We start from the raw sequence: 7,929 nt of genomic DNA, 5'->3' as shown, positions 1-7,929 counted from the left end.
ATACCTTGAACTGTGAGCCAAAATAAATCTCTCCCTGAAATGGCTTTTGTTCATGTTTCCTCACAGCAACAGGATAGGAAGCTAAGAGAATGTATAGACAGTGTGTATCACCCCACACTTGTCTGTTGGAACCTTAATTCCCAATGTGTTAGCATTTGAGTGAGGGCCTTTGGTGGCCATTGGGCTGCAGTGGACCTCCATGAAGATGAAGAGACATCAAAAATGTTGTTCATTCACTCTTCTCCATGTCATGAGGACACAGCAAAAAAACCAGTGGAATGGGTCAGGATCTGAACCTGGCCCTGCTGTGCCACCCAACATTGGCCTTTGTCTTAGTTGGGTTTTATTATTGTGACCAGACACCATGACCACATGCACTAGTGGTCAAAGACTCCACAGTCTCACCAGGGGTCTCAGACAGGTTTTCAGAAAGGTTTTTTCAAATCTCCAAGCAATACACAAACTCACATACAACCTAATTATTTCAAAGGCTTACAATACTTCAAGATGCTTAAAATCAGACTGCCTTAGGCCCTCAACCACAAAGGCTCTGTGTCTAGACTACACAAAGAAATGCTACAACTCAATAGCAAACCCTTCAGCCTTGTATTTAAAGATGTGTGCAGGGTATGAACAGGAAACTCACATAAGGAACCCGGATGTCCAACGGACACCCAAGAGGATGCTCAGAGTTGCCAGTAAGTGCAAAGCTGGGAATTACAATACTTCCTCCTTCCATTCATTCATGCTACACAGTCAGCTTTCTGTTCTTGTAACAGAATACCTGAGACAACCCACTTTAAAATGAAAAAAAAAAACAAAAAAACAAAAAAACAAAAAAACAACCAACCTTTATTTTCTTTTATTTTGGCTCATGGGTTCAGAGCTTTCAGTCTGTGGTGGTTTGAATAGGAACGGCCTCCATGGACTCCTGTGTTTGAATATTTGGTCACTATGGAGTGGCACGATTAGGAGGCCTGGTCTTGTTGAAGTAGGTGTGGCCTTGTTGGAGTAGGTGTGGCTTTGTTGGAGGCAGTGTGTCACTGGGCACTAGGGGTGGGGCTTTGAGGTCTCAAATGCTCACCAGGCCAGTGGCTCATGATCTCTTCCTGCTACCTGTGTAGAGGTAGAACTCTCAGCTTCTTCTCCAGCACCATGTCTGCCTGCATGCTGTCCTGCTTCCTGACACAATGACAATGGACTAAAGTTATAAACTGTAAACCAGGCCCAGTTAAATGCTTTTCTTTATAAGAGTTGCCATGGTCATGGTGTCTCTTCACAGTAATGGAAACCCTAAGACATTGTTGCTTGCTTGGTCAGTAGAGAAGCAGCAAAGTGGGGTTGGTGCACAGGAGGAACCCTTCGCCTCCTTGGGACCCTGCAGAGAATTATAGGAAGAAGGTATATCCCTTTAAGGACACATCCCAATGACCTAAGATTGCTCACTGAGATCAACCATCTTGAAATATGGACACACCAAGCTGTAACCAACCTTCTAATGCATTGGCTTTGGGAGGCCTTTAAGGAGAGGTGCTGATACTAAGGTCTAGTTCCCTAGTTGGTTCTTGATTTGTTAATAAAGAAGGCCAGGAGCCAATTGCTAGGCAGATGGTACAGATGGGATTTCCAGGTTCCAAGAGAAAAAGGAGATGCAAGGAAAGAGAGAGAGGCTTTTTTCTGCCATGTTTTAAAATGAGAAGCATTCAGCAATCATGTAAGATTTTGGGGAGCTAAGGCCTGAGGCCTCCCCTATGGGCGGGAGGTCAAAGATATTTGGCAGGGGCTAATTTGGACAAGCCATTAAGCTTAGGGCAGAAGGAGAGACAGAGATAATAAATTGATAAGGGCATGCCTTTCCAGGCGGGAGGTATCTCCACGTAGCAATTGTGCCACGAAAGGCAAGCTGTAAAGTGACAAGCCAAGTGTGTGTTCTTTTTTTGAGGATTCAAGGATCTCAGGTGGGTCTGGTAATACAACCCTTCCCGGAGCAAGGGTCTCAGGAGTGGGCTGAAGGAGCAGTAGACTCCTGGAGCAAAAATTGGGAGGAAGAGATGCCTGGTCAAGGCTGGGGGCAGTCAATCCCAGAGCCAAGCCAGAGCAAAGGCGGTTAGAAAAGGAAGCTGAATTGGGGCTGATTGTGATCGATGGATCCTGCAACCAAGCCAGGCAGGACAAAAGGGAACCAGGGAGGGGCCAGAATGTAACAGCTCCTGGACAAGGTGGTAGCATGTTTTAAAAACTACACGCGGGCTGGCAAGACAGCTCAGTGGGTAAAAACACTGACTGCTCTTCCGAAGGTCCTGAGTTCAAATCCCAGCAACCACATGGTGACTCACTTATAACCACTTGTAATGAGATCTGATGCCCTCTTCTGGTGCGTCTTTGGGCCTGAGAGATCAGAGTTGACCGGAGCGAGCAGGGGCCACCAGAGCGAGCAGAGGTCCTATAAATTCAATTCCCAACAACTACATGAAGGCTCACAACCATCTGTACAGCTACAATGTACTCATATACATAAAATAAATAAATAAATCTTTAAAGAAAAAAACAAAACCCTACACGCAACAGGGAAGACATAATAAGATCTCGGCCCCAGCTCACACTACCCCAAGCACACAGCTGAATTCACTTCTGCCAAGCATCCTCCATGCAGGGCACCTTCCACAACAGGTATTCATGACTCCTCTGTCAGCGGATCCTATTAAAGATCAAGGGTAGGTGGCCCAGAAAGCAGATGGCCTGCATGTAGAAGTCAAGGGCACAGGGTCAGACGTGGCAGTGTGCAGCTGTACCCTGGGCTCTATGAATCGACCCTGCCTTTCAAAATCAGGGACTGATTGTGTGACAAGGTGCATTTCCAATAGCATTTGGACATTTCAACAGCTCCAAATTTGTCTACTCTAATGATTTTCTCATGACAGAGAGAGAGAGAGAGAGAGAGAGAGAGAGAGAGAGAGAGAGAGAGAGAGAGAGAGAGAGAGAGATAGATTTACAACGTATTTCATTAAAACAGAAAATCTAGCCGATCAGATGTCAGCCGTTTGAGTGTTTCATGACAAGGGACATCACCACTGCAAGTACAGAAAAACCTGTTGGTTTTATTTTCAGCTGGATCTCATGAAGCGTTCATCTCAGCGATGAAAGCCTGCTTCCAAGAACACTTTTCACCACTTACAAACGGCCTATTTTCTAAAAAAGAACTCAGGACTTCTGCTGGAGAAAATCCACGTCTCTAAGAAGACAATAAGATCTTTCCATCTGTCAGGCACTGCTCCGGGAACTCCTCTCTGGTCCTGCAAATATGGACTGTGCTCCTGAGAGAAGCAGCAGCTTGGGGGCGGGGGTCATTTGACTTCATCCAGCCAGAGAAAGATGATAAAGCCAGAGAAAGGTGTCTGACCTCCGTCTGACTTCCCTGCAAGTTCCTGGTTAGACCTGGATGATGCTGTTTCTCTAGACATGTGCAAGCTTCCTCAGCCTGAGAGGGGTAGGTACATCATCATCCCTACTGGGGAGGGCTCAGCAACTCCAAATCCTACCAGGAGATGAAAATGCCACAGTAGCATTGGGTAGGATGTGCTTAGATCTTGAATCATCAAGTATTAGTTACTTAGAGGTTCTAGGAAAGCACAAGGAGTAACATTGCGTCCTGCTGCAGCCTCACCTGGGGCCCTAAAGGTTGAGATCTGGGGGCCCTAAGGACACCCGACAGTAGGAGCTGAAAGGAGCACCAGGAAGCAGACAAGGGAGGACTCTTCACGTTTGGCAATGTGGAACCTGGTGTTGACACTGTGCACCTGAATGGCATACAGTGAGGTAAGCATTATGGGGAGTCCAGAGCTATGGAAACTCAGTCCGCAGTCTGGAATGCCCATCCACTGGTTATATTCTTCTAGAGATTCTCTGGCTCCCAGCTCCAAACTCTTCCAAACACCTCAGAAACCACTCTCAGCAACACAAAGCCCCCCCACCCCCCCCCCCACCCCCGCTCCTTGGTCTAATTTTCCGTATTAGTTCCTTTGCTTTACTGCTGTCACAAAATACCCAACAAAAGCCAGTGAAAGAAAGTAGGCATTTGCCTGAGATCACTGTTTGAAGGTACAGTCCACACGGGTGAAAGGCATGGTGGACGGCAGCTGCTCGTGTTACATCTGCAGTCAGGAAGCAGAACGCAATGAGTGTCAGTGCTCAGCTTGCTATCTGTCTTTCATCCTCTCTAGAACTCCGGGCCATGGGATGGTGCCACCGGAGGAAAGCTGTTCTCTGCTCTGTTAAACCTTTCTGGCAGCACACCCAGACGTGTGCTTCCATGATGATTCTGAATTCCCATCCTTTTGTCAATGAAGATCCAGTGTCATAACAACTTTTAAAATGCAAGTCAAACCAGTGACTCCGACAGCAGTTTTTAAAAACCCACACATTTTAAGCCAGGCAACCCAGTTTTTACTGAATTGATTCTTACATACCGAGGGATGGCTGTGGAGAAAAACAAGTGTGCTTTCCTTAATTAGACCATGGTGTTTCTGAAAGAGCAGAAAACTTGGTGTGTGCACTAAAAACCACCTTCATCCACAGCTTGTCTGAAATCAGAGCCAAGGCGTTTCAGGCAATGTTTGTTGGCACTGATGAGTGGGAATTTGTGATGGGGACCACGGCTGACGGGAAACCGTGTGCGGCTACACAGGTGAGCACGGCCAGAAACACCTCGGATTCTTCATTCGCTCGATCGAATTGATTTTTGGTCATTGAGCACCTAGCATCGTTTTCCTGTTGTCATTTTTTTTTTTTTTAATTCACAACTCCTTAATTCATTTATGTGATCCACAGCTAAGAAGCTCCGTCTCAGGGGCAATGGGAGACTTTGCTAAGTCTCTCAGAATCCTTAAAATCATTTCGAAGTGTAGTGTCAGGGCAAACGGGCTTAGTTTGAAGAGTCAGACTGAACGTCAACAGCAGGCAGGCTGCAAAGCTTCGAAATACATCATAGATGCAGATATCGCACGCACGCACACACACACACACACACACACACACACACACAAACCTAAAAAGTGTCTGGTGCACGTGCTCATCCACACAGTGCCTTCCCGCCTAGCACACTGTCCTGCCTTCCTGAGAGGAACCAACCAATTGTCCTGGAGGTCTCCCCCTGCATCAAAGCAGTAGGCCGGGCTTGCTAATCCACTGGTCTAGACCTGACCAATAAGAGCGATCCCACTACCAGCCTCCTAAGTGGGCTGGTTATACTCATGTGACCTGGGTTGAGCCAGTCAGGACCCTTCAAGCTTCTGATCTGGGAAGTGATAGGAAAAGCTGTTTGCTTCTAGAGACATGGTTAATCCAGATGTGGGTGTTGGGACTTTGCCAGCCTCCTCTCCATCCTTTGAGGATGACAACACCCCCTACCAAAGGGGCCTACGGGTTCCCTTTGTATGAGCCAAGACCCACCCACCTGTCCTGAAAAGCCTGTATGAGGAAAGCTGTATTTAAAAGGAGCGCACGCTACTATGGAGGGGTTTAGAAACCATTTTAAACACATTATAGCAAATATCTCCACTGATAGAGAAGTAGTTGTTAATTCAGGCCACTCAAAAAGGCCAACTGGTTTACGTTTTAGAGATACAGATAGACGATTGTGTTTATGTGTAATTTTCTCAAGCATGCATGCACTTTTGGACTCCCCCCCCCTTCACACACACACACACACACACACACACGCAGCACGCATGCACGCACACATGCACACATATCCAGGATGTTATTTATGAGCTGAAATCAGTTTCTCCAGGTGCTGGGACATCCCCAAAGTAGTAGTAATTTCCTACATGGTACCCCATCATTCTGGAAGAGTTAATAAAACTTCTCAGACAATACCTGCCTCACTTTCTCAGAGTCATTTTCAAATTGGTTAAGTCAAGCCAAACACTTCTAGAAAGCTCCCAGTTCTTTCTATCAAGAGGGTTTTACACAGCTTCCTCTAGTGGGGGGCTTGAGGAGTCTGAGGTGGTAATCTAGAATGTTCTGGAGGCATACAATGCTTCACAAGGAACAAGTCTAGCTAATTCCCCCCCCAATGTCTTCTGGACTCTTGGTTATCCACAGCCTCCAGATCAGAGGTCCCCTCTCCCTGCCACCACACCACAGCTCTCCACAGTGGTGTGGCCCAGATGGACCTAGGAGTGACCGACCCTTTCAACAGATCCCAGACCCTTTTAGGCTCAGAAAAGTTCTCTGTTGGATGACTGACACCAGGAATTTCCAGTTACCAACCCAGCCAGCCACTTCCACTGTATCTGCCATGCCCTTCTCAGAGTCCAGGGGGGCTTAGCCTTTTCCCAAGGCAGTCTTCTCTCCCTCCAACTCAAATCATGGGTCACAAGGAGTCTCAGAGGGGTGTAACTCAGAGAGGTGCTATCTATGAAAGATGAACGGAGAGGGAATCAGGACAGGCTGCTGCATCTCTTGCACAAAAGCATCCCTGTGTTTTGTTTTTTAAAATATATATATGTATATATACATATATAGTATATAGTATATATATATATATATATATACACACACATATATATATATACATATACACACACACACATATACTGTAGCTGTCTTCAGACACAGCATAAGAGGACACTGGATTCCATTACAGATGGTTGTGAGCCATCATGCGGTTGCTGGGAATTGAACTCAGGACCTCTACTTGCTCCAGCCCCACTTGCTCCAGCCCACAGATTTATTATTATATCTAAGTACACTGTAGCTGTCTTCAGGCACACCAGAAGAAGGCATCAGACTTCATTACAGATGGTTGTGAGCCACCATGTGGTTGCTGGGAATTGAACTCAGGACCTCTGGAAGAGCAGTCAATGCCCTTAACCGCTGAGCCATTTCTCCAGCCCTGCATCCCTGTGTTTAAACGAAGACTCTGTCATTCAGAGTGAGGGAAACTTTAGCTGAACTACATGTGCCTGGAGAAGAAGAAAGATCCAGAACAAATAGGTGGCTATGCTGTGTACATTATCTTCTTGTTTGGGGCATGGAGCTACATGAGTCTTCCACCGTAGCAGTAGGAGATGGACCCCACCACATCCCAAATCATGTATTTAGTAGATAGAAAAGGGGCAGGGATGAACATCATTTAACTTTACACATGAAAGTGTATCGCCTTTAAACAAGACCGTGCAAGTCTAAAGACCCCTCTTTGAAATGAGTTCTCTCCCATAATTGGTTAGAACCATCCAGAGGGGGAAAATATTATTTCTGGTTTTTTAATTTATTTATGTAGAAACATCTAATAAAGCACATTGTGAACATTTTTTTTCTGGCCATTTCAACATTTCAAGGCTTCGTAAATGACAGGAAGGTCAGCCAAGCATGGCAAAAGCCATAATGCTGGAATTGTTCCTGATTTAAAATGCGAGAAGAGAAATATTTCCACATCCTCGTGTTTCAGTGGAGCCAAGAACACTGTTGCCTATTGTCAGCAGCCATGGCCTTGTCCAGCCCAGAGCCACCCAGCCACTTCACACTGCCACCAGCACAGATCAGCCGAACGCTGAAGCTGGTCCTAATCACTAAGCAGGCAGTATATTAAGTTCCAGAAAATTCTTTGTGTTAGATAAAGATGCTATGCTTCCTCAGTACCCCCAATGAGATCAGGAGCAAGCATGGGGCTCTGAGTCACTTTCCAGGACAGCTAGAACACTGACCAGATGTGATCCAGTCTCCTTCCCTGGTCCCCACCTACAGTCACACACAGTCTAATGTAAACACACCCAAGGGCTCGGGACTCATTACACACAGGAGTGTCTGAAGGAAGGCCAAAGCAAGGACTGCTGAAGGCCTCATTGCAGTTGGGGGGGAGGGGGAAGACATTTATAGTCAGGTTACCGGAGCCTACTGTGATGGCCCCTGCTGGCCTTCTTTCTGCAT

The sequence above is a fragment of the Mus musculus genome, chromosome 17 (genome assembly GCF_000001635.26).
Source record: "Mus musculus strain C57BL/6J chromosome 17, GRCm38.p6 C57BL/6J".
In the NCBI taxonomy this organism is placed as follows: domain Eukaryota; kingdom Metazoa; phylum Chordata; class Mammalia; order Rodentia; family Muridae; genus Mus; species Mus musculus.
This window is presented reverse-complemented; position numbering follows the sequence as displayed.